This window comes from Numenius arquata, chromosome 6 (genome assembly GCF_964106895.1).
Source record: "Numenius arquata chromosome 6, bNumArq3.hap1.1, whole genome shotgun sequence".
In the NCBI taxonomy this organism is placed as follows: Eukaryota; Metazoa; Chordata; class Aves; order Charadriiformes; family Scolopacidae; genus Numenius; species Numenius arquata.
In genome coordinates this window covers 34367063-34389104 of record NC_133581.1, presented here as the reverse complement: position 1 = coordinate 34389104, position 22042 = coordinate 34367063, and positions in this window count along the sequence as shown.

Below are 22042 nucleotides of genomic sequence, written 5' to 3'. Positions count from 1 at the left end.
CCTGCACCGGGCCATAAAAATTCCTGCCGTCAGGAGCTGACTCCAACAACCAAGGTGGCAGCCAGAACATCTTTAGATTTTTAGGAACTCCTCTGGGAACAATTTGCATTGCCACCCAGACTTTGGGGCTGCGGGCTTACCTGGCCACTCTATCGTCAAAAGCACCTTTTGTTCTCTTTCTCCCAGCACCGGCCTCCAAAAATTCCAATCGTCCTGGCCTGGCTCCTACAACCCAAGGCGGTAGCCAGAATAACTCTTGCTTGTTTTCAAGGTCTCTGGGAACTACTTGCATTGCCACCCAGACTTTGGGGCTGTGGGCTTTCCTGGCCACTCTATCCTCACAAGCACCTTTTGTTCACTTTCTCCCAGCACCGGCCTCCAAAAATTCCAAACGATAGGAGCTGACTCCACAACCCGGGTGGCAGCCAGAACACCTCCTGCTTCTTTTGAACGTCTCTGAGAACTACTTGCATTGCCACCCAGACTTTGGGGCTGAGTGCTTTCCTGACCACTCTATCCAAAAAAGCACCTTTTGTTCACTTTTTCCCAGCACCGGCCTCCAATATGACGAACATCCAGAGCTGAGATCTACATCCAAGGCGGTAGCCAGAATAACTCTTGCTTGTTTTCAAGGTCTCTGGGAACTACTTGCATTGCCACCCAGACTTTGGGGCTGTGGGCTTTCCTACCACTCTATCCTCAAAAGCAACTTTTGTTCACTTTATCCCAGCACCGGCCTCCAAAAATTCCAAACGTCCTGGCCTGGCTCCTACAACCCAAGGTGGCAGCCAGAACACCTCCTGCTTCTTTTGAATGTCTCTGGGAACTACTTGCATTGCCACCCAGACTTTGGGGCTGCGGACTTCCCTACCACTCTATCCTCAAAAGCACCTTTTGTACACTTTATCCCAGCTCCGGCCTCCAATACGCCGATCGTCCGGAGCTGAGTCCTACTCCCAAGGTGGCAGCCAGAACAACTCTTACTTTCTTTCAAGGTCTCTGGGAACTACTTGCATTGCCACCCAGACTTTGGGGCTGCGGGCTTTCCTGGCCACTCTGTCCTCACAAGCAACTTTTTCCTTTATCATTTTCCTGCACCGGGCCATAAAAATTCCTGCCGTCAGGAGATGACTCCAACAACCAAGGTGGCAGCCAGAACATCTTTAGATTTTTAGGAATTCCTCTGGGAACTATTTGCATTGCCACCCAGACTTTGGGGCTGCGGGCTTACCTGGCCACTCTATCGTCAAATGCACCTTTTGTTCTCTTTCTCCCAGCACCGGCCTCCAAAAATTCCAATCGTACTTGCCTGTCTCCTACAACCCAAGGCGGTAGCCAGAATAACTCTTGCTTGTTTTCAAGGTCTCTGGGAGCTACTTGCATTGCCACCCAGACTTTGGGGCTGTGGGCTTTCCTGGCCACTCTATCCTCAAAAGCACCTTTTGTTCACTTTCTCCCAGCACCGGCCTCCAAAAATTCCAAACGTCCTGGCCTGGCTCCTACAACCCAAGGTGGCAGCCAGAACAACTCATACTTTCTTTCAAGGTCTCTGGGAACTACTTGCATTGCCACCCAGAGTTTGGGGCTGCGGGCTTTCCTGGCCGCTCTGTCCTCACAAGAAACTTTTTTCTTTATCATTTTCCTGCACCGGGCCATAAAAATTCCTGCCGTCAGGAGCTGACTCCAACAACCAAGGTGGCAGCCAGAACATCTTTAGATTTTTAGGAACTCCTCTGGGAACTACTTGCATTGCCACCCAGACTTTGGGGCTGCGGGCTTTCCTGGCCACTCTATCCTCACAAGCACCTTTTGTTCACTTTCTCCCAGCACCGGCCTCCAAAAATTCCAAACGATAGGAGCTGACTCCACAACCCGGGTGGCAGCCAGAACACCTCCTGCTTCTTTTGAACGTCTCTGAGAATTACTTGCATTGCCACCCAGACTTTGGGGCTGCGGCTTTCCTGGCCACGCTATCCTCAAAAGCACCTTTTGTTCACTTTTTCCCAGCACCGGCCTCCAATATGAAGAACATCCAGTGCTGAGATCTACACCCAAGGCTGTAGCCAGAACAACTCTTGCTTTCTTTCAAGGTCTTTGGGAACTACTTGCATTGCTACCCAGACTTTGGGGCTGCGGGCTTTCCTGGCCACTCTATCCACAAAAGCACCTTTTGTTCACTTTTTCCCAACACCGGCCTCCAATATGCCGATCGTCCTGGCCTGGCTCCCAAAACCAAGGTAGCAGCCAGAACAACTCTTGCTTTTTTTAAAGTCTCTGGGAACTACTTGCATTGTCACCCAGAGTTTGGGGCTGTGGGCTTTCCTGGCCACTCTGTCCTCACAAGCAACTTTTTTCTTTATCATTTTCCTGCACCGGGCCATAAAAACTCCTGCCGTCAGGAGCTGACTCCAACAACCAAGGTGGCAGCCAGAACATCTTTAGATTTTTAGGAATTCCTCTGGGAACAATTTGCATTGCCACCCAGACTTTGGGGCTGCGGGCTTTCCTGGCCACTCTATCGTCAAAAGCACCTTTTGTTCTCTTTCTCCCAGCACCGGCCTCCAAAAATTCCAATCGTCCTGGCCTGGTTCCCACACCCAAGGCGGTAGCCAGAATAACTCTTGCTTGTTTTCAAGGTCTCTGGGAACTACTTGCATTGCCACCCAGACTTTGGGGCTGTGGGCTTTCCTGGCCACTCTATCCTCAAAAGCACCTTTTGTTCACTTTCTCCCAGCACCGGCCTCCAAAAATTCCAAACGTCCTGGCCTGGCTCCTACAACCCAAGGTGGCAGCCAGAACAACTCATACTTTCTTTCAAGGTCTCTGGGAACTACTTGCATTGCCACCCAGAGTTTGGGGCTGCGGGCTTTCCTGGCCGCTCTGTCCTCACAAGAAACTTTTTTCTTTATCATTTTCCTGCACCGGGCCATAAAAATTCCTGCCGTCAGGAGCTGACTCCAACAACCAAGGTGGCAGCCAGAACATCTTTAGATTTTTAGGAACTCCTCTGGGAACTACTTGCATTGCCACCCAGACTTTGGGGCTGCGGGCTTTCCTGGCCACTCTATCCTCAAAAGCACCTTTTGTTCACTTTCTCCCAGCACCGGCCTCCAAAAATTCCAAACGATAGGAGCTGACTCCACAACCCGGGTGGCAGCCAGAACACCTCCTGCTTCTTTTGAACGTCTCTGAGAACTACTTGCATTGCCACCCAGACTTTGGGGCTGCGGCTTTCCTGGCCACGCTATCCTCAAAAGCACCTTTTGTTCACTTTTTCCCAGCACCGGCCTCCAATATGAAGAACATCCAGTGCTGAGATCTACACCCAAGGCTGTAGCCAGAACAACTCTTGCTTTCTTTCAAGGTCTCTGGGAACTACTTGCATTGCTACCCAGACTTTGGGGCTGCGGGCTTTCCTGGCCACTCTATCCACAAAAGCACCTTTTGTTCACTTTTTCCCAACACCGGCCTCCAATATGCCGATCGTCCTGGCCTGGCTCCCAAAACCAAGGTAGCAGCCAGAACAACTCTTGCTTTTTTTAAAGTCTCTGGGAACTACTTGCATTGTCACCCAGAGTTTGGGGCTGCGGGCTTTCCTGGCCACTCTGTCCTCACAAGCAACTTTTTTCTTTATCATTTTCCTGCACCGGGCCATAAAAATTCCTGCCGTCAGGAGCTGACTCCAACAACCAAGGTGGCAGCCAGAACATCTTTAGATTTTTAGGAATTCCTCTGGGAACAATTTGCATTGCCACCCAGACTTTGGGGCTGCGGGCTTACCTGGCCACTCTATCCTCAAAAGCACCTTTTGTTCTCTTTCTCCCAGCACCGGCCTCCAAAAATTCCAATCGTCCTGGCCTGGCTCCTACAACCCAAGGCGGTAGCCAGAATAACTCTTGCTTGTTTTCAAGGTCTCTGGGAACTACTTGCATTGCCACCCAGACTTTGGGGCTGTGGGCTTTCCTGGCCACTCTATCCTCAAAAGCACCTTTTGTTCACTTTCTCCCAGCACCGGCCTCCAAAAATTCCAAACGATAGGAGCTGACTCCACAACCCAGGTGGCAGCCAGAACACCTCCTGCTTCTTTTGAACGTCTCTGAGAACTACTTGCATTGCCACCCAGACTTTGGGGCTGAGTGCTTTCCTGACCACTCTATCCAAAAAAGCACCTTTTGTTCACTTTTTCCCAGCACCGGCCTCCAATATGACGAACATCCAGAGCTGAGATCTACACCCAAGGCGGTAGCCAGAATAACTCTTGCTTGTTTTCAAGGTCTCTGGGAACTACTTGCATTGCCACCCAGACTTTGGGGCTGTGGGCTTTCCTACCACTCTATCCTCAAAAGCAACTTTTGTTCACTTTATCCCAGCACCGGCCTCCAAAAATTCCAAACGTCCTGGCCTGGCTCCTACAACCCAAGGTGGCAGCCAGAACACCTCCTGCTTCTTTTGAACGTCTCTGGGAACTACTTGCATTGCCACCCAGACTTTGGGGCTGCGGACTTCCCTACCACTCTATCCTCAAAAGCACCTTTTGTACACTTTATCCCAGCTCCGGCCTCCAATACGCCGATCATCCGGAGCTGAGTCCTACTCCCAAGGTGGCAGCCAGAACAACTCTTACTTTCTTTCAAGGTCTCTGGGAACTACTTGCATTGCCACCCAGACTTTGGGGCTGCGGGCTTTCCTGGCCACTCTGTCCTCACAAGCAACTTTTTCCTTTATCATTTTCCTGCACCGGGCCATAAAAATTCCTGCCGTCAGGAGATGACTCCAACAACCAAGGTGGCAGCCAGAACATCTTTAGATTTTTAGGAATTCCTCTGGGAACTATTTGCATTGCCACCCAGACTTTGGGGCTGCGGGCTTACCTGGCCACTCTATCCTCAAAAGCACCTTTTGTTCTCTTTCTCCCAGCACCGGCCTCCAAAAATTCCAATCGTACTTGCCTGTCTCCTATAACCCAAGGCGGTAGCCAGAATAACTCTTGCTTGTTTTCAAGGTCTCTGGGAGCTACTTGCATTGCCACCCAGACTTTGGGGCTGTGGGCTTTCCTGGCCACTCTATCCTCAAAAGCACCTTTTGTTCACTTTCTCCCAGCACCGGCCTCCAAAAATTCCAAACGTCCTGGCCTGGCTCCTACAACCCAAGGTGGCAGCCAGAACAACTCATACTTTCTTTCAAGGTCTCTGGGAACTACTTGCATTGCCACCCAGACTTTGGGGCTGCGGGCTTTCCTGGCCACTCTATCCTCAAAAGCACCTTTTGTTCACTTTCTCCCAGCACCGGCCTCCAAAAATTCCAAACGATAGGAGCTGACTCCACAACCCGGGTGGCAGCCAGAACACCTCCTGCTTCTTTTGAACGTCTCTGAGAACTACTTGCATTGCCACCCAGACTTTGGGGCTGTGGCTTTCCTGGCCACGCTATCCTCAAAAGCACCTTTTGTTCACTTTTTCCCAACACCGGCCTCCAATATGCCGATCGTCCTGGCCTGGCTCCCAAAACCAAGGTAGCAGCCAGAACAACTCTTGCTTTTTTTAAAGTCTCTGGGAACTACTTGCATTGTCACCCAGAGTTTGGGGCTGCGGGCTTTCCTGGCCACTCTGTCCTCACAAGCAACTTTTTTCTTTATCATTTTCCTGCACCGGGCCATAAAAATTCCTGCCGTCAGGAGCTGACTCCAACAACCAAGGTGGCAGCCAGAACATCTTTAGATTTTTAGGAATTCCTCTGGGAACAATTTGCATTGCCACCCAGACTTTGGGGCTGAGTGCTTTCCTGACCACTCTATCCAAAAAAGCACCTTTTGTTCACTTTTTCCCAGCACCGGCCTCCAATATGACGAACATCCAGAGCTGAGATCTACATCCAAGGCGGTAGCCAGAATAACTCTTGCTTGTTTTCAAGGTCTCTGGGAACTACTTGCATTGCCACCCAGACTTTGGGGCTGTGGGCTTTCCTACCACTCTATCCTCAAAAGCACCTTTTGTACACTTTATCCCAGCTCCGGCCTCCAATACGCCGATCGTCCGGAGCTGAGTCCTACTCCCAAGGTGGCAGCCAGAACAACTCTTACTTTCTTTCAAGGTCTCTGGGAACTACTTGCATTGCCACCCAGACTTTGGGGCTGCGGGCTTTCCTGGCCACTCTGTCCTCACAAGCAACTTTTTCCTTTATCATTTTCCTGCACCGGGCCATAAAAATTCCTGCCGTCAGGAGATGACTCCAACAACCAAGGTGGCAGCCAGAACATCTTTAGATTTTTAGGAATTCCTCTGGGAACTATTTGCATTGCCACCCAGACTTTGGGGCTGCGGGCTTACCTGGCCACTCTATCGTCAAATGCACCTTTTGTTCTCTTTCTCCCAGCACCGGCCTCCAAAAATTCCAATCGTACTTGCCTGTCTCCTACAACCCAAGGCGGTAGCCAGAATAACTCTTGCTTGTTTTCAAGGTCTCTGGGAGCTACTTGCATTGCCACCCAGACTTTGGGGCTGCGGGCTTTCCTGGCCACTCTATCCTCAAAAGCACCTTTTGTTCACTTTCTCCCAGCACCGGCCTCCAAAAATTCCAAACGATAGGAGCTGACTCCACAACCCGGGTGGCAGCCAGAACACCTCCTGCTTCTTTTGAACGTCTCTGAGAACTACTTGCATTGCCACCCAGACTTTGGGGCTGCGGCTTTCCTGGCCACGCTATCCTCAAAAGCACCTTTTGTTCACTTTTTCCCAGCACCGGCCTCCAATATGAAGAACATCCAGTGCTGAGATCTACACCCAAGGCTGTAGCCAGAACAACTCTTGCTTTCTTTCAAGGTCTCTGGGAACTACTTGCATTGCTACCCAGACTTTGGGGCTGCGGGCTTTCCTGGCCACTCTATCCACAAAAGCACCTTTTGTTCACTTTTTCCCAACACCGGCCTCCAATATGCCGATCGTCCTGGCCTGGCTCCCAAAACCAAGGTAGCAGCCAGAACAACTCTTGCTTTTTTTAAAGTCTCTGGGAACTACTTGCATTGTCACCCAGAGTTTGGGGCTGTGGGCTTTCCTGGCCACTCTGTCCTCACAAGCAACTTTTTTCTTTATCATTTTCCTGCACCGGGCCATAAAAACTCCTGCCGTCAGGAGCTGACTCCAACAACCAAGGTGGCAGCCAGAACATCTTTAGATTTTTAGGAATTCCTCTGGGAACAATTTGCATTGCCACCCAGACTTTGGGGCTGCGGGCTTTCCTGGCCACTCTATCGTCAAAAGCACCTTTTGTTCTCTTTCTCCCAGCACCGGCCTCCAAAAATTCCAATCGTCCTGGCCTGGCTCCTACAACCCAAGGCGGTAGCCAGAATAACTCTTGCTTGTTTTCAAGGTCTCTGGGAACTACTTGCATTGCCACCCAGACTTTGGGGCTGTGGGCTTTCCTGGCCACTCTATCCTCAAAAGCACCTTTTGTTCACTTTCTCCCAGCACCGGCCTCCAAAAATTCCAAACGTCCTGGCCTGGCTCCTACAACCCAAGGTGGCAGCCAGAACAACTCATACTTTCTTTTTTTAAAGTCTCTGGGAACTACTTGCATTGCCACCCAGAGTTTGGGGCTGCGGGCTTTCCTGGCCGCTCTGTCCTCACAAGCAACTTTTTTCTTTATCATTTTCCTGCACCGGGCCATAAAAATTCCTGCCGTCAGGAGCTGACTCCAACAACCAAGGTGGCAGCCAGAACATCTTTAGATTTTTAGGAACTCCTCTGGGAACTACTTGCATTGCCACCCAGACTTTGGGGCTGCGGGCTTTCCTGGCCACTCTATCCTCAAAAGCACCTTTTGTTCACTTTCTCCCAGCACCGGCCTCCAAAAATTCCAAACGATAGGAGCTGACTCCACAACCCGGGTGGCAGCCAGAACACCTCCTGCTTCTTTTGAACGTCTCTGAGAACTACTTGCATTGCCACCCAGACTTTGGGGCTGCGGCTTTCCTGGCCACGCTATCCTCAAAAGCACCTTTTGTTCACTTTTTCCCAGCACCGGCCTCCAATATGAAGAACATCCAGTGCTGAGATCTACACCCAAGGCTGTAGCCAGAACAACTCTTGCTTTCTTTCAAGGTCTCTGGGAACTACTTGCATTGCTACCCAGACTTTGGGGCTGCGGGCTTTCCTGGCCACTCTATCCACAAAAGCACCTTTTGTTCACTTTTTCCCAACACCGGCCTCCAATATGCCGATCGTCCTGGCCTGGCTCCCAAAACCAAGGTAGCAGCCAGAACAACTCTTGCTTTTTTTAAAGTCTCTGGGAACTATTTGCATTGTCACCCAGACTTTGGGGCTGCGGGCTTACCTGGCCACTCTATCCTCAAAAGCACCTTTTGTTCTCTTTCTCCCAGCACCGGCCTCCAAAAATTCCAATCGTACTTGCCTGTCTCCTACAACCCAAGGCGGTAGCCAGAATAACTCTTGCTTGTTTTCAAGGTCTCTGGGAGCTACTTGCATTGCCACCCAGACTTTGGGGCTGTGGGCTTTCCTGGCCACTCTATCCTCAAAAGCACCTTTTGTTCACTTTCTCCCAGCACCGGCCTCCAAAAATTCCAAACGTCCTGGCCTGGCTCCTACAACCCAAGGTGGCAGCCAGAACAACTCATACTTTCTTTCAAGGTCTCTGGGAACTACTTGCATTGCCACCCAGACTTTGGGGCTGCGGGCTTTCCTGGCCACTCTATCCTCAAAAGCACCTTTTGTTCACTTTCTCCCAGCACCGGCCTCCAAAAATTCCAAACGATAGGAGCTGACTCCACAACCCGGGTGGCAGCCAGAACACCTCCTGCTTCTTTTGAACGTCTCTGAGAACTACTTGCATTGCCACCCAGACTTTGGGGCTGTGGCTTTCCTGGCCACGCTATCCTCAAAAGCACCTTTTGTTCACTTTTTCCCAACACCGGCCTCCAATATGCCGATCGTCCTGGCCTGGCTCCCAAAACCAAGGTAGCAGCCAGAACAACTCTTGCTTTTTTTAAAGTCTCTGGGAACTACTTGCATTGTCACCCAGAGTTTGGGGCTGCGGGCTTTCCTGGCCACTCTGTCCTCACAAGCAACTTTTTTCTTTATCATTTTCCTGCACCGGGCCATAAAAATTCCTGCCGTCAGGAGCTGACTCCAACAACCAAGGTGGCAGCCAGAACATCTTTAGATTTTTAGGAATTCCTCTGGGAACTACTTGCATTGCCACCCAGACTTTGGGGCTGAGTGCTTTCCTGACCACTCTATCCAAAAAAGCACCTTTTGTTCACTTTTTCCCAGCACCGGCCTCCAATATGACGAACATCCAGAGCTGAGATCTACACCCAAGGCGGTAGCCAGAATAACTCTTGCTTGTTTTCAAGGTCTCTGGGAACTACTTGCATTGCCACCCAGACTTTGGGGCTGTGGGCTTTCCTACCACTCTATCCTCAAAAGCAACTTTTGTTCACTTTATCCCAGCACCGGCCTCCAAAAATTCCAAACGTCCTGGCCTGGCTCCTACAACCCAAGGTGGCAGCCAGAACACCTCCTGCTTCTTTTGAACGTCTCTGGGAACTACTTGCATTGCCACCCAGACTTTGGGGCTGCGGACTTTCCTACCACTCTATCCTCAAAAGCACCTTTTGTACACTTTATCCCAGCTCCAGCCTCCAATACGCCGATCGTCCGGAGCTGAGTCCTACTCCCAAGGTGGCAGCCAGAACAACTCTTACTTTCTTTCAAGGTCTCTGGGAACTACTTGCATTGCCACCCAGACTTTGGGGCTGCGGGCTTTCCTGGCCACTCTGTCCTCACAAGCAACTTTTTCCTTTATCATTTTCCTGCACTGGGCCATAAAAATTCCTGCCGTCAGGAGATGACTCCAACAACCAAGGTGGCAGCCAGAACATCTTTAGATTTTTAGGAATTCCTCTGGGAACTATTTGCATTGCCACCCAGACTTTGGGGCTGCGGGCTTACCTGGCCACTCTATCGTCAAAAGCACCTTTTGTTCACTTTCTCCCAGCACCGGCCTCCAAAAATTCCAAACGTCCTGGCCTGGCTCCTACAACCCAAGGTGGCAGCCAGAACAACTCATACTTTCTTTCAAGGTCTCTGGGAACTACTTGCATTGCCACCCAGAGTTTGGGGCTGCGGGCTTTCCTGGCCGCTCTGTCCTCACAAGGAACTTTTTTCTTTATCATTTTCCTGCACCGGGCCATAAAAATTCCTGCCGTCAGGAGCTGACTCCAACAACCAAGGTGGCAGCCAGAACATCTTTAGATTTTTAGGAACTCCTCTGGGAACTACTTGCATTGCCACCCAGACTTTGGGGCTGCGGGCTTTCCTGGCCACTCTATCCTCAAAAGCACCTTTTGTTCACTTTCTCCCAGCACCGGCCTCCAAAAATTCCAAACGATAGGAGCTGACTCCACAACCCGGGTGGCAGCCAGAACACCTCCTGCTTCTTTTGAACGTCTCTGAGAACTACTTGCATTGCCACCCAGACTTTGGGGCTGCGGCTTTCCTGGCCATGCTATCCTCAAAAGCACCTTTTGTTCACTTTTTCCCAGCACCGGCCTCCAATATGAAGAACATCCAGTGCTGAGATCTACACCCAAGGCTGTAGCCAGAACAACTCTTGCTTTCTTTCAAGGTCTCTGGGAACTACTTGCATTGCTACCCAGACTTTGGGGCTGCGGGCTTTCCTGGCCACTCTGTCCTCACAAGAAACTTTTTTCTTTATCATTTTCCTGCACCGGGCCATAAAAATTCCTGCCGTCAGGAGCTGACTCCAACAACCAAGGTGGCAGCCAGAACATCTTTAGATTTTTAGGAATTCCTCTGGGAACAATTTGCATTGCCACCCAGACTTTGGGGCTGCGGGCTTACCTGGCCACTCTATCCTCAAAAGCACCTTTTGTTCTCTTTCTCCCAGCACTGGCCTCCAAAAATTCCAATCGTCCTGGCCTGGCTCCTACAACCCAAGGCGGTAGCCAGAATAACTCTTGCTTGTTTTCAAGGTCTCTGGGAACTACTTGCATTGCCACCCAGACTTTGGGGCTGTGGGCTTTCCTGACCACTCTATCCAAAAAAGCACCTTTTGTTCACTTTTTCCCAGCACCGGCCTCCAATAGGACGAACATCCAGAGCTGAGATCTACACCCAAGGCGGTAGCCAGAATAACTCTTGCTTGTTTTCAAGGTCTCTGGGAACTACTTGCATTGCCACCCAGACTTTGGGGCTGTGGGCTTTCCTACCACTCTATCCTCAAAAGCAACTTTTGTTCACTTTATCCCAGCACCGGCCTCCAAAAATTCCAAACGTCCTGGCCTGGCTCCTACAACCCAAGGTGGCAGCCAGAACACCTCCTGCTTCTTTTGAACGTCTCTGGGAACTACTTGCATTGCCACCCAGACTTTGGGGCTGCGGACTTTCCTACCACTCTATCCTCAAAAGCACCTTTTGTACACTTTATCCCAGCTCCGGCCTCCACTACGCCGATCGTCCGGAGCTGAGTCCTACTCCCAAGGTGGCAGCCAGAACAACTCTTACTTTCTTTCAAGGTCTCTGGGAACTACTTGCATTGCCACCCAGACTTTGGGGCTGCGGGCTTTCCTGGCCACTCTGTCCTCACAAGCAACTTTTTCCTTTATCATTTTCCTGCACCGGGCCATAAAAATTCCTGCCGTCAGGAGATGACTCCAACAACCAAGGTGGCAGCCAGAACATCTTTAGATTTTTAGGAATTCCTCTGGGAACTATTTGCATTGCCACCCAGACTTTGGGGCTGCGGGCTTACCTGGCCACTCTATCGTCAAATGCACCTTTTGTTCTCTTTCTCCCAGCACCGGCCTCCAAAAATTCCAATCGTACTTGCCTGTCTCCTACAACCCAAGGCGGTAGCCAGAATAACTCTTGCTTGTTTTCAAGGTCTCTGGGAGCTACTTGCATTGCCACACAGACTTTGGGGCTGTGGGCTTTCCTGGCCACTCTATCCTCAAAAGCCCCTTTTGTTCACTTTCTCCCAGCACCGGCCTCCAAAAATTCCAAACGTCCTGGCCTGGCTCCTACAACCCAAGGTGGCAGCCAGAACAACTCATACTTTCTTTCAAGGTCTCTGGGAACTACTTGCATTGTCACCCAGACTTTGGGGCTGCGGGCTTTCCTGGCCGCTCTGTCCTCACAAGAAACTTTTTTCTTTATCATTTTCCTGCACCGGGCCATAAAAATTCCTGCCGTCAGGAGCTGACTCCAACAACCAAGGTGGCAGCCAGAACATCTTTAGATTTTTAGGAACTCCTCTGGGAACTACTTGCATTGCCACCCAGACTTTGGGGCTGCGGGCTTTCCTGGCCACTCTATCCTCAAAAGCACCTTTTGTTCACTTTCTCCCAGCACCGGCCTCCAAAAATTCCAAACGATAGGAGCTGACTCCACAACCCGGGTGGCAGCCAGAACACCTCCTGCTTCTTTTGAACGTCTCTGAGAACTACTTGCATTGCCACCCAGACTTTGGGGCTGCGGCTTTCCTGGCCACGCTATCCTCAAAAGCACCTTTTGTTCACTTTTTCCCAGCACCGGCCTCCAATATGAAGAACATCCAGTGCTGAGATCTACACCCAAGGCTGTAGCCAGAACAACTCTTGCTTTCTTTCAAGGTCTCTGGGAACTACTTGCATTGCTACCCAGACTTTGGGGCTGCGGGCTTTCCTGGCCACTCTATCCACAAAAGCACCTTTTGTTCACTTTTTCCCAACACCGGCCTCCAATATGCCGATCGTCCTGGCCTGGCTCCCAAAACCAAGGTAGCAGCCAGAACAACTCTTGCTTTTTTTAAAGTCTCTGGGAACTACTTGCATTGTCACCCAGAGTTTGGGGCTGCGGGCTTTCCTGGCCACTCTGTCCTCACAAGCAACTTTTTTCTTTATCATTTTCCTGCACCGGGCCATAAAAATTCCTGCCGTCAGGAGCTGACTCCAACAACCAAGGTGGCAGCCAGAACATCTTTAGATTTTTAGGAATTCCTCCGGGAACAATTTGCATTGCCACCCAAACTTTGGGGCTGCGGGCTTTCCTGGCCACTCTATCCTCACAAGCACCTTTTGTTCACTTTCTCCCAGCACCGGCCTCCAAAAATTCCAATCGTCCTGGCCTGGCTCCTACAACCCAAGGCGGTAGCCAGAATAACTCTTGCTTGTTTTCAAGGTCTCTGGGAACTACTTGCATTGCCACCCAGACTTTGGGGCTGTGGGCTTTCCTGGGCACTCTATCCTCACAAGCACCTTTTGTTCACTTTCTCCCAGCACCGGCCTCCAAAAATTCCAATCGTCCTGGCCTGGCTCCTACAACCCAGGTGGCAGCCAGAACACCTCCTGCTTCTTTTGAACGTCTCTGAGAACTACTTGCATTGCCACCCAGACTTTGGGGCTGAGTGCTTTCCTGACCACTCTATCCACAAAAGCACCTTTTGTTCACTTTTTCCCAGCACCGGCCACCCATATGACGAACATCCAGAGCTGAGATCTACACCCAAGGCTGTAGCCAGAACAACTCTTGCTTTCTTTCAAGGTCTCTGGGAACTACTTGCATTGCTACCCAGACTTTGGGGCTGCGGGCTTTCCTGGCCACTCTATCCACAAAAGCACCTTTTGTTCACTTTTTCCCAACACCGGCCTCCAATATGCCGATCGTCCTGGCCTGGCTCCCAAAACCAAGGTGGCAGCCAGAACAACTCTTGCTTTTTTTAAAGTCTCTGGGAACTACTTGCATTGTCACCCAGAGTTTGGGGCTGCGGGCTTTCCTGGCCACTCTGTCCTCACAAGCAACTTTTTTCTTTATCATTTTCCTGCACCGGGCCATAAAAATTCCTGCCGTCAAGAGCTGACTCCAACAACCAAGGTGGCAGCCAGAACATCTTTAGATTTTTAGGAATTCCTCCGGGAACAATTTGCATTGCCACCCAAACTTTGGGGCTGCGGGCTTTCCTGGCCACTCTATCCTCACAAGCACCTTTTGTTCTCTTTCTCCCAGCACCGGCCTCCAAAAATTCCAATCGTCCTGGCCTGGCTCCTACAACCCAAGGCGGTAGCCAGAATAACTCTTGCTTGTTTTCAAGGTCTCTGGGAACTACTTGCATTGCCACCCAGACTTTGGGGCTGTGGGCTTTCCTGGCCACTCTATCCTCACAAGCACCTTTTGTTCACTTTCTCCCAGCACCGGCCTCCAAAAATTCCAATCGTCCTGGCCTGGCTCCTACAACCCAGGTGGCAGCCAGAACACCTCCTGCTTCTTTTGAACGTCTCTGAGAACTACTTGCATTGCCACCCAGACTTTGGGGCTGCGGGCTTTCCTGACCACTCTATCCACAAAAGCACCTTTTGTTCACTTTTTCCCAGCACCGGCCACCCATATGACGAACATCCAGAGCTGAGATCTACACCCAAGGCGGTAGCCAGAATAACTCTTGCTTGTTTTCAAGGTCTCTGGGAGCTACTTGCATTGGCACCCAGACTTCAGGGCTGTGGGCTTTCCTGGCCACTCTATCCTCAAAAGCACCTTTTGTTCACTTTCTCCCAGCACCGGCCTCCAAAAATTCCAAACGTCATGGCCTGGTTCCCACACCCAAGGTGGCAGGCAGAACAACTCTTGCTTTCTTTCAAGGTCTCTGGGAACTACTTGCATTGCTACCCAGACTTTGGGGCTGCGGGCTTTCCTGGCCACTCTATCCACAAAAGCACCTTTTGTTCACTTTTTCCCAACACCGGCCTCCAATATGCCGATCGTCCTGGCCTGGCTCCCAAAACCAAGGTAGCAGCCAGAACAACTCTTGCTTTTTTTAAAGTCTCTGGGAACTACTTGCATTGTCACCCAGAGTTTGGGGCTGCGGGCTTTCCTGGCCACTCTGTCCTCACAAGCAACTTTTTTCTTTATCATTTTCCTGCACCGGGCCATAAAAACTCCTGCCGTCAGGAGCTGACTCCAACAACCAAGGTGGCAGCCAGAACATCTTTAGATTTTTAGGAATTCCTCCGGGAACAATTTGCATTGCCACCCAGACTTTGGGGCTGCGGGCTTACCTGGCCACTCTATCGTCAAAAGCACCTTTTGTTCTCTTTCTCCCAGCACCGGCCTCCAAAAATTCCAATCGTCCTGGCCTGGCTCCTACAACCCAAGGCGGTAGCCAGAATAACTCTTGCTTGTTTTCAAGGTCTCTGGGAACTACTTGCATTGCCACCCAGACTTTGGGGCTGTGGGCTTTCCTGGCCACTCTATCCTCACAAGCACCTTTTGTTCACTTTCTCCCAGCACCGGCCTCCAAAAATTCCAAACGATAGGAGCTGACTCCACAACCCAGGTGGCAGCCAGAACACCTCCTGCTTCTTTTGAACGTCTCTGAGAACTACTTGCATTGCCACCCAGACTTTGGGGCTGAGTGCTTTCCTGACCACTCTATCCACAAAAGCACCTTTTGTTCACTTTTTCCCAGCACCGGCCTCCAATATGACGAACATCCAGAGCTGAGATCTACATCCAAGGCGGTAGCCAGAATAACTCTTGCTTGTTTTCAAGGTCTCTGGGAACTACTTGCATTGCCACCCAGACTTTGGGGCTGTGGGCTTTCCTACCACTCTATCCTCAAAAGCAACTTTTGTTCACTTTATCCCAGCACCGGCCTCCAAAAATTCCAAACGTCCTGGCCTGGCTCCTACAACCCAAGGTGGCAGCCAGAACACCTCCTGCTTCTTTTGAACGTCTCTGGGAACTACTTGCATTGCCACCCAGACTTTGGGGCTGCGGACTTTCCTACCACTCTATCCTCAAAAGCACCTTTTGTACACTTTATCCCAGCTCCGGCCTCCAATACGCCGATCGTCCGGAGCTGAGTCCTACTCCCAAGGTGGCAGCCAGAACAACTCTTACTTTCTTTCAAGGTCTCTGGGAACTACTTGCATTGCCACCCAGACTTTGGGGCTGCGGGCTTTCCTGGCCGCTCTGTCCTCACAAGCAACTTTTTCCTTTATCATTTTCCTGCACTGGGCCATAAAAATTCCTGCCGTCAGGAGATGACTCCAACAACCAAGGTGGCAGCCAGAACATCTTTAGATTTTTAGGAATTCCTCTGGGAACTATTTGCATTGCCACCCAGACTTTGGGGCTGCGGGCTTACCTGGCCACTCTATCCTCAAAAGCACCTTTTGTTCTCTTTCTCCCAGCACCGGCCTCCAAAAATTCCAATCGTACTTGCCTGTCTCCTACAACCCAAGGCGGTAGCCAGAATAACTCTTGCTTGTTTTCAAGGTCTCTGGGAGCTACTTGCATTGCCACCCAGACTTTGGGCTGTGGGCTTTCCTGGCCACTCTATCCTCAAAAGCACCTTTTGTTCACTTTCTCCCAGCACCGGCCTCCAAAAATTCCAAACGTCCTGGCCTGGCTCCTACAACCCAAGGTGGCAGCCAGAACAACTCATACTTTCTTTCAAGGTCTCTGGGAACTACTTGCATTGCCACCCAGAGTTTGGGGCTGCGGGCTTTCCTGGCCGCTCTGTCCTCACAAGAAACTTTTTTCTTTATCATTTTCCTGCACCGGGCCATAAAAATTCCTGCCGTCAGGAGATGACTCCAACAACCAAGGTGGCAGCCAGAACATCTTTAGATTTTTAGGAACTCCTCTGGGAACTACTTGCATTGCCACCCAGACTTTGGGGCTGCGGGCTTTCCTGGCCACTCTATCCTCACAAGCACCTTTTGTTCACTTTCTCCCAGCACCGGCCTCCAAAAATTCCAAACGATAGGAGCTGACTCCACAACCCGGGTGGCAGCCAGAACACCTCCTGCTTCTTTTGAACGTCTCTGAGAACTACTTGCATTGCCACCCAGACTTTGGGGCTGCGGCTTTCCTGGCCACGCTATCCTCAAAAGCACCTTTTGTTCACTTTTTCCCAGCACCGGCCTCCAATATGAAGAACATCCAGTGCTGAGATCTACACCCAAGGCTGTAGCCAGAACAACTCTTGCTTTCTTTCAAGGTCTCTGGGAACTACTTGCATTGCTACCCAGACTTTGGGGCTGCGGGCTTTCCTGGCCACTCTATCCACAAAAGCACCTTTTGTTCACTTTTTCCCAACACCGGCCTCCAATATGCCGATCGTCCTGGCCTGGCTCCCAAAACCAAGGTAGCAGCCAGAACAACTCTTGCTTTTTTTAAAGTCTCTGGGAACTACTTGCATTGTCACCCAGAGTTTGGGGCTGCGGGCTTTCCTGGCCACTCTGTCCTCACAAGCAACTTTTTTCTTTATCATTTTCCTGCACCGGGCCATAAAAATTCCTGCCGTCAGGAGCTGACTCCAACAACCAAGGTGGCAGCCAGAACATCTTTAGATTTTTAGGAATTCCTCCGGGAACAATTTGCATTGCCACCCAAACTTTGGGGCTGCGGGCTTTCCTGGCCACTCTATCCTCACAAGCACCTTTTGTTCTCTTTCTCCCAGCACCGGCCTCCAAAAATTCCAATCGTCCTGGCCTGGCTCCTACAACCCAAGGCGGTAGCCAGAATAACTCTTGCTTGTTTTCAAGGTCTCTGGGAACTACTTGCATTGCCACCCAGACTTTGGGGCTGTGGGCTTTCCTGGCCACTCTATCCTCACAAGCACCTTTTGTTCACTTTCTCCCAGCACCGGCCTCCAAAAATTCCAATCGTCCTGGCCTGGCTCCTACAACCCAGGTGGCAGCCAGAACACCTCCTGCTTCTTTTGAACGTCTCTGAGAACTACTTGCATTGCCACCCAGACTTTGGGGCTGAGTGCTTTCCTGACCACTCTATCCACAAAAGCACCTTTTGTTCACTTTTTCCCAGCACCGGCCACCCATATGACGAACATCCAGAGATGAGATCTACACCCAAGGCTGTAGCCAGAACAACTCTTGCTTTCTTTCAAGGTCTCTGGGAACTACTTGCATTGGCACCCAGACTTTGGGGCTGTGGGCTTTCCTACCACTCTATCCTCAAAAGCAACTTTTGTTCACTTTATCCCAGCACCGGCCTCCAAAAATTCCAAACGTCCTGGCCTGGCTCCTACAACCCAAGGTGGCAGCCAGAACACCTCCTGCTTCTTTTGAACGTCTCTGGGAACTACTTGCATTGCCACCCAGACTTTGGGGCTGCGGACTTTCCTACCACTCTATCCTCAAAAGCACCTTTTGTACACTTTATCCCAGCTCCGGCCTCCAATACGCCGATCGTCCGGAGCTGAGTCCTACTCCCAAGGTGGCAGCCAGAACAACTCTTACTTTCTTTCAAGGTCTCTGGGAACTACTTGCATTGCCACCCAGACTTTGGGGCTGCGGGCTTTCCTGGCCGCTCTGTCCTCACAAGCAACTTTTTCCTTTATCATTTTCCTGCACTGGGCCATAAAAATTCCTGCCGTCAGGAGATGACTCCAACAACCAAGGTGGCAGCCAGAACATCTTTAGATTTTTAGGAATTCCTCTGGGAACTATTTGCATTGCCACCCAGACTTTGGGGCTGCGGGCTTACCTGGCCACTCTATCGTCAAAAGCACCTTTTGTTCTCTTTCTCCCAGCACCGGCCTCCAAAAATTCCAATCGTACTTGCCTGTCTCCTACAACCCAAGGCGGTAGCCAGAATAACTCTTGCTTGTTTTCAAGGTCTCTGGGAGCTACTTGCATTGCCACCCAGACTTTGGGCTGCGGGCTTTCCTGGCCACTCTATCCTCAAAAGCACCTTTTGTTCACTTTCTCCCAGCACCGGCCTCCAAAAATTCCAAACGTCCTGGCCTGGCTCCTACAACCCAAGGTGGCAGCCAGAACAACTCATACTTTCTTTCAAGGTCTCTGGGAACTACTTGCATTGCCACCCAGACTTTGGGGCTGCGGGCTTTCCTGGCCACTCTATCCTCAAAAGCACCTTTTGTTCACTTTCTCCCAGCACCGGCCTCCAAAAATTCCAAACGATAGGAGCTGACTCCACAACCCGGGTGGCAGCCAGAACACCTCCTGCTTCTTTTGAACGTCTCTGAGAACTACTTGCATTGCCACCCAGACTTTGGGGCTGCGGCTTTCCTGGCCACGCTATCCTCAAAAGCACCTTTTGTTCACTTTTTCCCAGCACCGGCCTCCAATATGAAGAACATCCAGTGCTGAGATCTACACCCAAGGCTGTAGCCAGAACAACTCTTGCTTTCTTTCAAGGTCTCTGGGAACTACTTGCATTGCTACCCAGACTTTGGGGCTGCGGGCTTTCCTGGCCACTCTATCCACAAAAGCACCTTTTGTTCACTTTTTCCCAACACCGGCCTCCAATATGCCGATCGTCCTGGCCTGGCTCCCAAAACCAAGGTAGCAGCCAGAACAACTCTTGCTTTTTTTAAAGTCTCTGGGAACTACTTGCATTGTCACCCAGAGTTTGGGGCTGCGGGCTTTCCTGGCCACTCTGTCCTCACAAGCAACTTTTTTCTTTATCATTTTCCTGCACCGGGCCATAAAAACTCCTGCCGTCAGGAGATGACTCCAACAACCAAGGTGGCAGCCAGAACATCTTTAGATTTTTAGGAATTCCTCTGGGAACAATTTGCATTGCCACCCAGACTTTGGGGCTGCGGGCTTACCTGGCCACTCTATCGTCAAAAGCACCTTTTGTTCTCTTTCTCCCAGCACCGGCCTCCAAAAATTCCAATCGTCCTGGCCTGGCTCCTACAACCCAAGGCGGTAGCCAGAATAACTCTTGCTTGTTTTCAAGGTCTCTGGGAACTACTTGCATTGCCACCCAGACTTTGGGGCTGTGGGCTTTCCTGGCCACTCTATCCTCACAAGCACCTTTTGTTCACTTTCTCCCAGCACCGGCCTCCAAAAATTCCAAACGATAGGAGCTGACTCCACAACCCAGGTGGCAGCCAGAACACCTCCTGCTTCTTTTGAACGTCTCTGAGAACTACTTGCATTGCCACCCAGACTTTGGGGCTGAGTGCTTTCCTGACCACTCTATCCACAAAAGCACCTTTTGTTCACTTTTCCCCAGCACCGGCCTCCAATATGACGAACATCCAGAGCTGAGATCTACACCCAAGGCGGTAGCCAGAATAACTCTTGCTTGTTTTCAAGGTCTCTGGGAACTACTTGCATTGCCACCCAGACTTTGGGGCTGTGGGCTTTCCTACCACTCTATCCTCAAAAGCAACTTTTGTTCACTTTATATCAGCACCGGCCTCCAAAAATTCCAAACGTCCTGGCCTGGCTCCTACAACCCAAGGTGGCAGCCAGAACACCTCCTGCTTCTTTTGAACGTCTCTGGGAACTACTTGCATTGCCACCCAGACTTTGGGGCTGAGTGCTTTCCTGGCCACTCTATCCTCAAAAGAACCTTTTGTACACTTTATCCCAGCTCCGGCCTCCAATACGCCGATCGTCCGGAGCTGAGTCCTACTCCCAAGGTGGCAGCCAGAACAACTCTTACTTTCTTGCAAGGTCTCTGGGAACTACTTGCATTGCCACCCAGACTTTGGGGCTGCGGGCTTTCCTGGCCACTCTATTCTCAAAAGCACCTTTTTTCTTTATTATATTCCTGCACCGGGTCATAAAAATTCCGACCTACAGAAGCTGATTCCCACAACCAAGGTTGCCGCCAAAACACCTTTGGATTTTTAGGAACTCCTCTGGGAACTATTTGCATTGCCACCCAGACTTTGGGGCTGCGGGCTTTCCTGGCCACTCTATCCTCAAAAGCACCCTTTTTTTACTTTACCCAGCTCCGGCCACCAATAAGCCGTACGTCCAAATCTGTCTCCTACACCCAAGCTGGCAGCCAGACCACCTCCTGCTTGTTTTGAATGTCTCTGGGAACTACTTGCAGTGCCACCCAGACTTTGGGGCTGCGGGCTTTCCTGGCCACTCTATTCTCAAAAGCACCTTTTTTCTTTATTATATTCCTGCACCGGGTCATAAAAATTCCGACCTACAGAATCTGACTCCAACAACCAAGGTGGCAGCCAGAACATCTTTAGATTTTTAGGAACTCCTCTGGGAACTACTTGCATTGCCACCCAGACTTTGGGGCTGCGGGCTTTCCTGGCCACTCTATCCTCAAAAGCACCTTTTGTTCACTTTCTCCCAGCACCGGCCTCCAAAAATTCCAAACGATAGGAGCTGACTCCACAACCCGGGTGGCAGCCAGAACACCTCCTGCTTCTTTTGAACGTCTCTGAGAACTACTTGCATTGCCACCCAGACTTTGGGGCTGCGGCTTTCCTGGCCACGCTATCCTCAAAAGCACCTTTTGTTCACTTTTTCCCAGCACCGGCCTCCAATATGAAGAACATCCAGTGCTGAGATCTACACCCAAGGCTGTAGCCAGAATAACTCTTGCTTTCTTTCAAGGTCTCTGGGAACTACTTGCATTGCTACCCAGACTTTGGGGCTGTGGGCTTTCCTGGCCACTCTATCCTCAAAAGCACCTTTTGTTCACTTTCTCCCAGCACCGGCCTCCAAAAATTCCAAACGTCCTGGCCTGGTTCCCACACCCAAGGTGGCAGGCAGAACAACTCTTGCTTTCTTTCAAGGTCTCTGGGAACTACTTGCATTGCTACCCAGACTTTGGGGCTGCGGGCTTACCTGGCCACTCTATCCTCAAAAGCACCTTTTGTTCTCTTTCTCCCAGCACCGGCCTCCAAAAATTCCAATCGTACTTGCCTGTCTCCTACAACCCAAGGCGGTAGCCAGAATAACTCTTGCTTGTTTTCAAGGTCTCTGGGAGCTACTTGCATTGCCACCCAGACTTTGGGGCTGTGGGCTTTCCTGGCCACTCTATCCTCAAAAGCACCTTTTGTTCACTTTCTCCCAGCACCGGCCTCCAAAAATTCCAAACGTCCTGGCCTGGCTCCTACAACCCAAGGTGGCAGCCAGAACAACTCATACTTTCTTTCAAGGTCTCTGGGAACTACTTGCATTGCCACCCAGAGTTTGGGGCTGCGGGCTTTCCTGGCCGCTCTGTCCTCACAAGAAACTTTTTTCTTTATCATTTTCCTGCACCGGGCCATAAAAATT